General features: G+C 43.8%; 1 protein-coding gene across 6 annotated transcripts in view; it reads right to left on the reverse strand.

Moving 5' to 3' along the window:
• The window catches only part of SUSD6 (sushi domain containing 6), a 91,233-nt gene that overhangs the window by 73,940 nt on the left and 3,606 nt on the right, over nucleotides 1-13,687 (reverse strand). The window lies entirely within an intron of this gene.

A 13,687-nucleotide genomic window follows, 5' to 3' on the forward strand; every position in this document is an offset into this window, starting at 1 on the left:
GCCCTGAGGCAGTGTTCTCCTTACACAATGAGTTCTCCTCCTAGGCAGAACCTCCCTAGCTGTATTTAGTGAGAGACAGGGATGAGACGGAGAAGCATCCGCCCTGAGAGCCAGTACCAGTTCCTACAGAGAAAAGAGGCCCAAGAACCCTCAGTGCCTGTCTATGTGAAAAATGAGCACAAAATCAGGAGAGCAGAAGAAACATAAACCAGGCCACAAATGCCTGAACACACAGCAGAGTGGAAACAAGTAGCTGGACTTCCACATAACTGCTCTGAAAGGGAGAGGACACTTGGGGACAAGGGCGTGGCCAAGTGCTCATCCCAAAGTGGGGCTGCCCACTGTAAGGCTGAGCCACAGGAGGGCCACCTTGGCTCCCAGAAATGTGGCCCTTCTCTCCAAGACCCTGCCGGCCATTCTGCCACCCCTGACCATCCTAGACAGAAGGAGCACGGTAACAGGGGAACAGGGGTGAGAGGTGGAAGGGAAATCGCAGGTGATTTTCTCCCTCCATGACTCTAGTACCTGCACTTCCTAAACTTTCTTCAAGAAATAAGTACAACTTGAGATTTCCCAAGTTTTTTAAAAACAAGTTAACAGGGAAAATGAATTTTGAGATGTGTACTTTACAAAGGGAAAGTGCAATCTAGCCCTCTTCCCTGTTAAACAAGAACAAAGCGGGGAAAAGTGCAGATTGAATGAAGAACACTTGTTGGTTAAAGCAACTTGGGGATGCCTGGGTGGCTCAGTTGGTTGGGCGGCTGCCTTCGGCTCAGGTCATGATCCCAGGGTCCTGGGACTGAGTCCCACATCGGGCTCCTTGCTCAGTGGGGAGCCTGCTTCTCCCTCTGCCTGCCTCTGCCCCTGCTTGTGTTCTGTCTCTCTCTCTGACAAATAAATAAATAAAATCTTTAAAAAAAAAAAAGCAACTTGGTGGATTCTCTGACATTTTCTAAACAAACACTTCCCTCCCACCCGTGACAGATTCTGACAGCTTGAGCACAGTCATGCTTCACACAGGGACCTCAAACAACTAAAATAAAACTAGGGTGTGATCTGAGAAGATCTGTTATGGCAAAGCATTCTCCCAGTGCTCTGTTTAGGCTTCTTATGGATGGCAAAAGGCCTTTTTATAAGCCTGTGGCCTGGCTGTGTCACGGAGGAGAGGGATGTTTTGTCAATCTGAAGGAATAGTTTCTATAACTGGGGTGGTCAGACTCCCAATGACATGGACGCTCAGAACAGTAATAATAGCATCATTATTATTAACTGGCACTTGACTGCATTGTGCATGGATCTAAGCATTTTCTATCCAATATTTTATTTAATCTTCACAACAACCTTAAAAGGTAGGTATTACGACTATCTCCATTTTTAGACAAGGCACAGAGAAGTTAAATAACTTGCCCAAGGTCATTATAGTTAGCAATTCATGACACCAAGCTTACAAACTAAGCAGTCTCACCCCAAAGCACACAATCTCGGTAGAGGTTCACACTGAATCCATATTAGATTAACATAATTCATTTTAAATATTAAAATGATCCTGGATATATTATGGAAGAGGAGGCAAAATTCCCATTCATTATAAAAGAAAACAGGAAGCCGTGAAGACTGTTCACACTGCCGCTTGCAGCTCTATACCCTCTCGAGGTGGACTTGGACTTGGCTTTGAAGCTCTACTTCAGAACCTGAGCAGAAGGAAGTTCTTTACATGTCATTCGCCAGGACCCCACCCACAAAGGAACTGATTCCCTACGTGTAAGGTGGGTCAGGTGATTCTAACTAAGCACACTTTAAGAAACACTGCTTTGGGGCATTCTAGAAACTTCCGAAGCTGCTGCAAATTTGGGAACTAGGTCATCAGATGTTGAAGGCTAATTCCCCTGAACTGCTAATGAGACAGGCACCGCATGTTAAAAAAGCTGTTGAAAGAGTGGAGTGGACTGAACCAGGAATTCAGAGACATTAACTCCCAGAGCTCTTTACAGACTTGCATCTAATGGAGAGATTGCCCTCTCCACGATGTGCATATATGTTTGTTCCCAATCTTCCACAGCTGAGATAACCTGGCCAGAAGGTGCCTCAAAAATGAGCTTGATTTCTCTGGAAAATGACGGCCAAAGATGGATACACTGCGTATTAGTGTTCAAATTCAGATATTCCTAATAGAAACTTCAACAGAAAAAGGCTGAGGGGGCGCCTGAGTGGCTCAGTGGGCTAAGCGTCTACCTTCGGCTCAGGTCATGATCCCAGAGTGCTGGGATCGAGCCCCGCATCCGGCTCCCTGCTCAGCGGGAAGCCTGCTTCTCCCTCTCCCACACCCCCTGCTTGTGTTCCTGTTCTCACTCTCTCTGTCAAATAAATAAATAAAATCTTAAAAAAAAAAAGGAAAGAAAAAAGCTGAGAGGGGAAGAATTCATTTTTGTTTGTTTTTTTTTAATGTTTGTTCTTTAAAAGTCCCAACACAAAGCACGTTGCCTGGGTCTTTGCACTCATTTGTAAATTGAGTAAAGATGTACTTGCTTTAGGGTTGGCCTCTCTGTATTTTAGTCTGTCAGTTAAGTGCCCATCCACATATGTGAGCTCACCAATTTTGTCCTTCCTCCTTGGCTTAAATTATTTATTTCAATTGCATTACTATACAAGAAACATGGCTCCAAGTTCAGAACCAATTTCAGTAATTTAATGAAGTTGTGTAGAAATGCTAATGCTTTCTGGGGCACCAGGCTGACCTTTCCCTGCTCCTTTCTAGTCTCTGAGGGTAAGTCCTGGCTGCTGCCTCCCCTTGGGGTAGGATGTCCTCTCTTCCTGGATTTCCACAAGGTCTTAACAGAGGCTGGTTCTGCTACTTACCAGCCATGCCAACCTAGAAAGGTTTTTTTTAATCCAGTTTGGCATTAATTCTCACAACCATAAAATGGGTATAAGCAACCTACTTCAAAGTTGCTGTGAAGATTAAATAAGCTAACGCAAATAAAGCACTTAGAACAGTGCCTGACACGTAGAACGCACTCCATACACGTTATCTTTTATTATGAGTCTACCCTGTAATGTTAAGAAAATTTTACATGAATCTAGAGCTTTCTACTTTTCAAAGCAGTCTCAATTGATTATTGCTACAATTAGTCCTCACAACAGTCAGAGAAGACGGAAAGTGTATGAGCATTTTCTGCTATAAGGAAGAACTCATTATCCCCCTAGATTTGGAGCTGGAGACCTGTCGCAGTCATCTTTGTATTCCACCCCCATACATACTAGCATGAATCAATAAATTAATGTTGAAGTGGACTGAATGTAGGGTTTGGTCATGCTATCAACAGAGCAATCCTAGCCTTGTGACAAGGAGCTAGGGAACAAATTAGAATCATTATTCTAGGGAATTCCTGGCTACCCTGAACACAGAGACAAAAGGGCCACCTTTCCCAGTCCTGATTCCAACTCATCTTTGAGAAGAAGCATTTGCAGGAAAGGGAGCAGCCAGAGGTCACTTAGAGGTAAACGGCCGAAGTGTCCGTGCACAACTCTGAGGCAGCAGGGAACCAGGATAATATAACGGGGCATTACCCAGCCCCTCCTGCTGGGCCAAATGGGGATCCATAAATGCAGCATCTCAGAGGCAAACAATGCTGCCTTCCCTAAATGAAATGGGAGTTGCCTTTCAGTAGCGTACAGGCCAGTCTATAAATACCCTCTCTTCCTGCATACATCCAAATGTCTTAACCCAAAGGAAGGGATTAAAAGGCTTCCTGTGGGGCCAACTGCCACCTGCCTAAATACAGAGACTATCTGGTCTCCCAGACCCTAAATAAACCCTACAGAGTATCCCTGAGGGAAAAGCTGCCATCATTCAACAGTATACGCACCCCCCACCCCCACCCCAGTGATACCTCAACCTTTTTTTCTTTCCACTTCGGTTTATTTTTGCTCACCAACCCCGCCTTCCCAGACCTTCACCCAGGACCATCCACTCCCATGCATCCCTCCACTGCAGCTCCTACCTGGTCCTGACCTCCTCTCTCCAGGTATTTGTTCTCTGTCTCCCTCGCCACCTCATCCTCCACCCCAACTTTCTAACCCACATATATTATATCTGCCCTGAAAAACACAGGCTTTGGAATCACTCCAGCCTTGGTTCTACCGCCAACAGAGTAATTTATAGTACTTAACTTTTTAGAGCTTTTCTGATCTAGAAAGTGAAGACAAGCCCATGAGAGTACAGCACCTAGCACAGTACCTGGCACACAGCACACTCAGTACTTCCTGCCTTGTCCCACTCTCCACATTTTTCTTCTTTCTTTCCTGGGTTTCGTGACTCTGACTGTCACTGTTCCTAGGTATTATACGTGCTACATACATCCAAATGTCTTAACCCAAAGGAAGGGACCCAATGATGAAAATTTTAGTCACCAAGGTTAACCATGTAGCAGGTACATTCTGGGACAAGGTCCCATCAGCAACCTTCAAATTACACTAGAGATAAGACTGGTTACCTTATACCTCCCCACTATAAATGGCCCATTTGGTGAAGAAAGTAACCAGAGGGGACAGAAAGACACAGAGCTGAGGGACACTTATGGCCAGCAAAGGATAAATAAAGGCCTCTGTTGAAAAGAGAGCTACCCTACAACCCACGAATTGCACTACTCATAAAGATACAAATATAGTGATCCGAAGGGGCACCTACACCCCAATGTTTATAGCAGCAATGCCCACAATAGCCAAACTATGGAAAGAGCCCAGATGTCCATCGACAGAAGAATGGATAAAAAAGATGCAGTACATGTGTATACAATGGAATATTACTTAGCCATCAAAAAAGTGGTATCTTGCCATTTGTAAAGACGTGGATGGAACTAGAGGGTATTATGCTAAATGAAGTAAGTCAGAGAAAGACAATTATCAAGTGATTTCACTCATATGTGGAATTTAAGAAACAAAACAGAGGACCATAGGGGAAGAGAGGGAAAAATAAAACAAGACAAAAACAGAGAGGGAGAAAAACCGTAAGAGACTCTTTAAAAAAGAGTTTATTATTTGTCAGAGAGAGAGCGAGTGAGCACAAGCAGGGAGAGCAGCAGGCAGAAGGAAAAGCAGGCTCCCTGCTGAGCAAGGAGCCCGAAGCAGGACTCGATCCCAGGATCCTGTGATCATGACCTGAGCCGAAGACAGACACTTAAGTGACTGAGCCACCAAGGTGTCCCCCATAAGAGACTCTTAATCATAGGAAACAAACTGAGGGTTGTTGGAGGGGAGGGGGAAGGGGTAACTGGGTGATGGACATTAAGGAGGGCATGTGATATAATGAGCACGGGGTGTTATATGCAACTGATGAATCACTGACCTCTACGTCTGCAACTAATAATGCACTATATGTTAATTAACTGAATTTAAATTTTAAAAAAATTTTAAAAAGGAAGGTAAGGGCAGCAGTCTCACATGCAACTAAAACCCCAAAAAAAAGCTTCCCATAATTCCACATTTACATGTAAAAATGTTTAATTAATTCTGTCAGCAAGAACAGCTGCCAGTTTCACTAGAAACACCATCTGGTTCATTTCTGATAAGGCCCGGGCACGACTTCACATAGGCCAGAGACTGCCTACAATATGGATCCCAAAAGGCGGCATCCTAGATGACAGCTCCAAGGCAGTGTGCCATTCCTCTCTCCCTGGTGCTCGGAAGCTGCTCCTGCAAGTTCACGATTAGGCCTGAAATAAACCCAGAGCTTCATTCTTTTATAAGTATCTCCTTCAATCTTCCAGGCATCACCCTGGCTAACTCAACACAGGGCCTTAATACAAGTGACCCAGTTCCTCTGTGCCTCGCTTCCTGTAACTCTGAAGTGGGCACAAGCTCCACCTCACTTCCAGACACCAACCAGAATTAATTTAAGCAGGTCTGTTTTCAAAAACCAGATAAATACTATAGAAACGTGGCAAACAGCCTGAACAACTTGTATTTCAGAGGGGCTTTCATAAAGTGGGTGCCAGGGTGGCTTCTCCACTGTAGAGTCTCATTTTGCGATTAGCTTAGATTAAGAGGGTCCTTTCCATGAGGTCTTTAAGCTCCTCCAAGGATCTTCCTTTTGCCAAGCCAACAGGAAGCACTTTGATGTACTTCGCTAGAGGCCTTTAGGCAGCCACAAATAAGGAAAAGAAAGCAGGCTGGAAATCTAGAGCAGACTCGTCTAGGGGTGCACAGACTTGACTGGTATTAAGTACTGAAAAGTGATTGCCTCAATAGCAGGGCCCTTCAGACCCTGATGTGGAATTATACAATGTGGATGCAATACTACAGCAAGTATACATTCCAAAAAAGATGGAATACAGGGTTTGCCAGCCACCACTAAATGCAAATTTGGAAAAGGGTGTATTTGAAACACACGAAAACAACATCAAAACTACGAAGTGCGGGGCGCCTGGGTGGCTCAGTCGTTAAGCGTCTGCCTTCGGCTCAGGTCATGATCCCAGGGTCCTGGGATCGAGCCCTGCATCCGGCTCCCTGCTCCGTGGGAAGCGTGCTTCTCCCTCTCCCACCCCCCCTCCTTGTGTCCCCTCTCTTACGCTCTCTCTCTGTCAAATAAACAAGTAAAATATTAAAAAAAAACCCAAAACTATGAAGTGCAAGAATCTGTATACATACGTATACTCCTTCCAGGCCACTAGGCAAATTTAGATGGCTGTAACTTTTGACATTGCACTGCATTTTTTACCAGATGGTAAGAACTTCATGACCCCAATGAAGAAGGGAGCAAGGCCAATGTTGTGAAGTCTGATGAAGAGAAAACCAAAGAGGCAAGGGTGAGAAGTGTACTGTACAATCCCAAAGTGAAAAACTGGTGGCTTCAGCTCTGATCCCCTAAGTTTGGTGATGAGGATCTCTCACTTTCTGGAAACACTTTCTGTGTAGAAATCACTCAGCGCCCACCCCCACCCCCATCAAAATGTGAATATACAGAACAGGAGCCCACAGCACAAAGCTTACAACCTATTTCCCACCAAGTCTAACTTCAGCGCAACCATTCAGTCTCATAAACGGGCAGAAGACAGTTATTCATGGAGCAGGTAGGAAGTCGCAGGCAATACCAAAGTGGTACGGAGAGGGGCCTTCCCCTAGGGAGGCTGAGCCCACCCCTATGCAGGTCTTCCAGGATGAAGGAAGGAGAGGTGAGCAGACTCTGGGCTGTGAGGCTGTCGGTTTGAACTCCAGCAGAAGGGCAGTTAACAGAGAAGGCCATTTCTGCTGCTAATTCAACATGGCCTCAAGACAAGTCACCAAACCACTCTGTGCCTCACTCTCTGTAACTCTGAAGTGGGCATTAACTCCGCCTCACTTCCAGCACAGCTGTGAGGACAACAGCTGATAAAAGTTAATATTTACTGAGCACTAACCACGTGCCAAATACCAGGCTACCCGCTTGATATGTCTGCTCCAAACCCCTATATGTAGTAGATACTACTATAAACCCCCATTTTCAGTTGAAGAAACTGGGGCTTAACAAAGAGACTTACCCAAAGCCACATAAGGCAGACTGAAAATTTAACACTACAAAAGCAAGGGTCGACCATGAATTAATTAATATCACTTCTTCCCCAAATAAACTGCCATTTGAGTATTTTTTAGTTGTGAGGCACTGTACCTGGTTTTAAAGATCCAGTTTGGGGGCACCTGGGTGGCTCAGATGGTTAAGCGTCTGCCTTCGGCTCAGGTCACGGTCCCAGAGTCCTGGGATCAAGCCCCACATCGGGCTCCCTGCTCAGCGGGAAGCCTGCTTCTCCCTCTCCCACTCCCCCTGCTTGTGTTCCCTCTCTCACTGTGTATCTCTCTGTCAAATAAATAAATCAAATCTTAAAAAAAAAAAAAAAAGATATGGCCTAATAAAAATAAATATCCCGTTTTATTTGATTTTCATAATTATCCCATGAGGGGGTACTTTTAAGTTATATGTGCCAAGAGTCAAAGTCACATGACACAAAAAGGAAGTTTTAGAAATTATAATTTTCCTGTTACCCTTCAACACCCTCAAATCCTCCATAGCAAGTAATCATTAATATTTTGGTAGCTACCTTTCTGGAGACAGATAGTGTTAACAGTACCATCTCCATTTTACAAAGGACAAAAATGAGGGCCAGAGAGGTTAAACTTAGCTCAAGGCATAGAGCTGGCAAATGGCTGAGCTGACAGTGAAAGCAGGGTTAATCTGAACCCAAGGCCTGCTATCTTCCCCTTGCCTCCCACTCAGTACCCACTTCTTAAAACAATCGTCCATTTTCATTCACCAAAGGAAAGGGGGAAACTGCCTGGCTCACAGCCAGTCTTACTCCTCCACTTTCCCAATGACGTGGAATAAACAGACAGGGCTGTCTAAGCACACCCTGCCCCAGTAACATCAGCACTGCTTTATGTTTCTCCAAATCTAAGCCGTCCTGGGTGAGATGGGACCTTCACTTCCAGCTTCCTCCCTGCCCTCACAGACGCATCTTTGCCTCTGAAAACAAGGGCGGGACAATAGGGAAGAGGAGGTCAAGCCTCGCCTACAGGAGACCCAAGATCTCCTTGTCTGCAGAAAAAGGAAGGATGTTCCTACAGGAGCCCTCACAAGTTCTCAGGCGAAGACAGTCCCCTTTTGGAAACAGTGTTTACAGAGTTGCTCAAAATCCCCATTACCGAGTCCTTAAGACCCAAAGAACTCAGAACTTCTTCTCTGGCTTACCCCCTGGCTTACCCCCAACTGGACCTTCTAATAACCCCCAAACTGCATGGATTCCTAGATACCAAGGTTTTGACCCTATGGCCTCTCCCCTCCTCCAAAAATAAAAATAAAAGCCCCTCAGACAATATAGGAATGCTTTTCCTTAGTTAGGAAATGAAAGCTGCCTTTCAAATTTTGTACGCTTCCACATTTTTGTCCCAACTGTACATAAAAACATACTGACCTTGAGAGTACCTATGCTGAGATGGGGTGGGGGAAAAGGAAAGGGCTGTTGTATTGTTTTCCATGAGAAAGTTAAGATTTATCAAGTCTGCAATTCCAGGAGGTTTCCTCTGTCCCAGCATGTGGTACCAATGTTTGATGCAGCCTGAGCCCGAGCTGACTCAGTGTCACTATTTACAAGCACAGTGGCTGCTAAATGTCTGCTGGTTACCAAAGGCCTTGGCTTTCCCATTTGGAAAACGGGACTAAAATCTTCCTCACAGTATGATAGGACATCTTACATGAAAGCACTTTGTAAAATGAAGAAATCTGTACTGCTATTAATATGGCTGCCCAATCTGCACAGTAAACACAGCAGAGACTTAAACCAGCCCTTCCATCCTCAAGGGGCTTAAAATCTATGAGTGAAAAAGACAAACCAAAATAAATGCTAGAGAACACTTGTTAGGCCGTGTGCTGCAAAGAATCCCTGCGGGGAGATGATTAAATGGGAAAGAGCATTCAATAAATACTTGTTCGATTAATAAGTGAATGCAGATGCACTGCTTGAAAAATACCTACCTTGTTGCTATTCACAGAAAGTTTTACTAACACCATAGGCTCTGAAATCTGTTCATCCTGCTGTTGCTCACATATATCCAAGAAAAGCAGTGAGCATTTGTAGAGAGCTGCCCTTCTTTCAAAGATGTGATTTTTCAAAAGCGTGTATAGACCTTCAAAGGAGATGACCCACACAATTACATTTTATAATTCCAGAAGTAATAGAACCACCCCCAAAAGAGCTCATTTCTGGAGAACAAACAGAAACAAGCCATCCTACTACTACTTCCTTGTTTGCAACCAGATTCACAGTGGATGCTAAAAATATATTAAGTAAATAAGGCGAAACTGTAGATACACACTTGTAGGTTGGATTTAGGGCATGACTGATGCCTCCTGAGGCTTTTAAAAGATGGACAGAGTTCCAGAAACAAAAACCTGGTCCTGAAAATTAACAGGGGTAACTCTGGTATTGGATCCAAATTCTTAAGGGGCCCTGCAGTTTGGTTTTCACTAGCCTTGCTAAAACATTTGGAAGAACCTCTAGTACCCTCTCCTTGCTTCACCTCCTCCCGCCTCCACGGTTTCTGAGCAGTCGTCTTTTCCTGCTACCAGTCAGAGTGAAGTTGGTGAATGTTAACCGCTTTTCATCACCCTGTTTATATCTGTTTTTCATTCAACCCAGGCCCCCCCTTCAAATGTCTCTTTTTAGAATCTCATCACTAATATCACTCTTTGATTCCTTGTCATCCACAGCTCAAGGCCTCAAGGTCACCTTGCCCTCTCACCCTTTTGACTTTAATCCTCTATCCCTGGTCAATCACTTATCAACCAACCAAATAATTCAGGGGCTGAGTACGAAGCAGACAAGGCTGTCACTGACTGACCTCAGGTGACTCCCAACCTCAGCCTGGAACCTGGATCAACACAGAGATGGCTCCCCTTAGAAGTAAAATATATGGGGCGGTGTGCTTATTGGGAGCCTTATGTGTGCCAGTACGGTATTAGGTTCTTTGCTGTCCCAGCCGGTTATAAAGCCACAGAGAGATCAAGAAAAGAGATATCACAAGTCAACATTTACTTCTAAAATTGAGGCCTGGGGAAGACAGGAAAACATTCCCTAAAGAATTCACACTACTGCTCCGATTTCCCTTCTCCCAATTTCTCACTGTGGAACCCACACCCACTTTTCTCTCTTAATTAAAAAAAAAAGAAAAAGAAAAAGAAAGAAAGAAAAGGTATTTCAGGGTCAGAAAACATTTCCACAATAAAAACTGATTGGTTAAAGAAAGCCTGTAGACAGGAATCCTCACACCAGACCAAATTCCTAGACCTACCTTCCTAGCCAACCTTGATGGTTGGCTCTCCCTCCCAGCCTAAAAGAAACCTCTAAGCAGGTGCACAGAACCCTGGCATGGAATGTTTCGTAAGAAAAGGAAAAGATTCTGAGAACTATAAATTACATTTGATAAGGAAGGCGCTGTGGGGTTCATGGTCAAGTTCGCTCCATAAAACACAATGCTGCAATTTAGAACTGAGGCTTCATGCTGAAAAAAAAATTTTTTTCAAAGCAGCAGTACATGTGCACTGAATGTAGGCACTACTGCATCTGTAAACTCCCACTACTCTTTAAAGTTCAGCACCGAAGATCTGGAAACAATGCTATTGTATTCTCACACACATAATTCTTCCTTTCATTTTTTTCTTTTTCTTGGTAGCATCTTTTCTTAATTCAGGGCAATATCCTCAACAACACATAATCAAAAGTTTTTGCCATAACACTGTTCTTCCCCAAACAAACTGCATAACCAAAATGTTAACTCCAATGTAGAAATATGGATGTAGATTTTAAAATATCTCCCCAAGAAATAAACACATATGGCTACACAAAACTTTATACATGGGTGTTGACAGCAACATTATTTATAATAACAAAAAACAATCCAAATGTCCATTAGCTGATGAATGGATAAACAAAATATGATATATCTATACAACAAATTATTTAGCAAAAAAGTGGAATAAAGGACTGATACATGCTATAATATAAATCTCAACAACATTAAGCTAAGTGAAAGAAGCCAACTTCTAAAGACCACATGTTGTATGATTCTGTTTATGTGAAATGTCCACATAGGTAAACTACAGAGAAAGAGAGTAGATTAGGGGTGGCCATGGGCTACAGGGATTGTGAGGAACCGGGAGTGACGACTAAGGGAGTTTCTTTTTAGGGTGATGAAAATGTTCTAAAATTAGAATATGATGACAGCTGTCAGCTACAGCTGATCTAGTTGATGGAATATTACAAAGCCATTAAAAATAATTATAAAGGCTATATGTCATTACAGAAAAATATTTATGGTATAATGCTAAATGAAAAAAAAAAAACAATACAAAACTGAATGTACAGGGATTCCCAACTGAAAGAAAGCATAGAATAGATGGAAATGATGTTTGTGGTAGGATGGTAGAGTCATGGTGAGTTGTTTCTCCCCCTCTATTCTGCAAGCTTTCTGTAATCTTGTCCCCAATGTGTTAACAATTAAAAAAAAAAAAAAAAGCAGCCCCCCAGTCTTCCCTCAGACAGTTAGCCTAGGCTACCACTTAAAATGCAAAATAAGCAAAACCACCTTATTCTCTTTTTCAAGTTCCCTTTTTAAAACTTCCACCCACTTAGAGTGAGATCGACTGAGAAGAGCCCAAAGAAGGAAGAATGGGATAAACAGTCCTATCCCATTCCCAGAAGCCAGTTTCATTTTACTGGCTTTGTCAGAAGCCGAAGCCTAGTCTAGCCAAAAGTCTAGCAGAGGGAGTCTACACACAGGCCAACTTCATGCTCTGATCTTAAACTTCTGTGGGTGAAGGCAAGTCACTGCTGACAGGAGGCTGGATTTGGAAAGATGAGACTTTCCCCCTCCTTAAGAAAGGATGGTTTGGAAAGGGGAGGCTGGGAAAGAGCCCCTATTTATGCCTCTTCTCTGAGGTATAAATCTCCAACTACAGGAGAAAAGAATCCTGAGTCATTGAATTTTTCACCACAAAAGATCCTCTTCTGAGTAATGAAGAATTGTCAGTCACCACCTCTGCTGTCTGCAAACCCCTGAGAACCTATTACTGTCATCGGAACCCAGGCTAACTTTCCCCAAATCAAGCAATGGGGCTCTACGGAAAAAAAAAAAAGTCTAACACTTGCACACATGTGTGGGAGGGGGGAGTACAGGGAGGGAATTTAAGGGCACACTGCTATCAGGTAATTTTAGGGATCTACTAACACTGGCAACAGTAACAGGGAACTATGTCTGTTTCTGCTTGAGAAAACACTTCAATAATATCCTGTTTCTGGAATACTGCATAAATTCTTGGCATGCAGCCTTCAGATGTTTCAAGGGTGCTATTTTCCTTTTCTGAGACAGAAGGGCCCAGGAAGGAGAATACATCAGAGGCCACATGGGAGCCTGTGAAACCTGTCCAAGTCTCACTACACTTGGGGCATTTTCTGCTGTTACTATACCAGTACCTTCAGAGACTCAAGTGTCCCCAAGCCCTGACAGAAGCCCAGGTGGCCTTTCACAGCCGAAGTGACCCAGCTCAGTACCACTAGAGGTCTACCAGCAGAGCGGAGACTTCCACACTCAGGGAAGAATCAGAAGATGAGAGAGTAAACAGAGAAACCCTGCTGGTTTCTAGGCCAAAGGACTAAAAGGGAAAGAAAAAGGACACCATCACAGACACACATGAGCACAAAAAAAAGGAACCATCCACAGGTGCCTGACAGGTTTTGCTGCTAAAACCTAAGCCTTTTAAGAGGTACCTCTTTCCCCAGTGCCTCTACTTTCTCTTAAATAAAGGTTTTACACAAAGACACTCACGAACTTACAAGCATCCAAGGGAACAATGGCTGTTGCCTTGAATCCCAGCCAGAGTGGGAGTGAACAGATCTTGATGCTCAAGGACAGTCACCCCCACGCTGTCCTGGAATTGCTTCACTGGTCTCAGATTCAGAGCTGCTGCAGCTTCAAATACTCATCACAAAACCCCCAGCCCCAAACCTCAAGCTGCATCCTTCATTCCCACCGATATGAAAATAGCTCTCCCACATTACAGGCATCATTTCTCACTGCTCTAGTTTCCAAGTCTCCTGCAATGTGGCAACATAACTTAAGAATATTAATTTTTTTAAAAACCATTCCACTAAATGAAATCTCACTA

Source organism: Mirounga leonina, unplaced genomic scaffold (genome assembly GCF_011800145.1).
Source record: "Mirounga leonina isolate KUSES-001 unplaced genomic scaffold, KU_Mleo_1.0 Mir_82, whole genome shotgun sequence".
Classification (NCBI taxonomy): Eukaryota; Metazoa; Chordata; class Mammalia; order Carnivora; family Phocidae; genus Mirounga; species Mirounga leonina.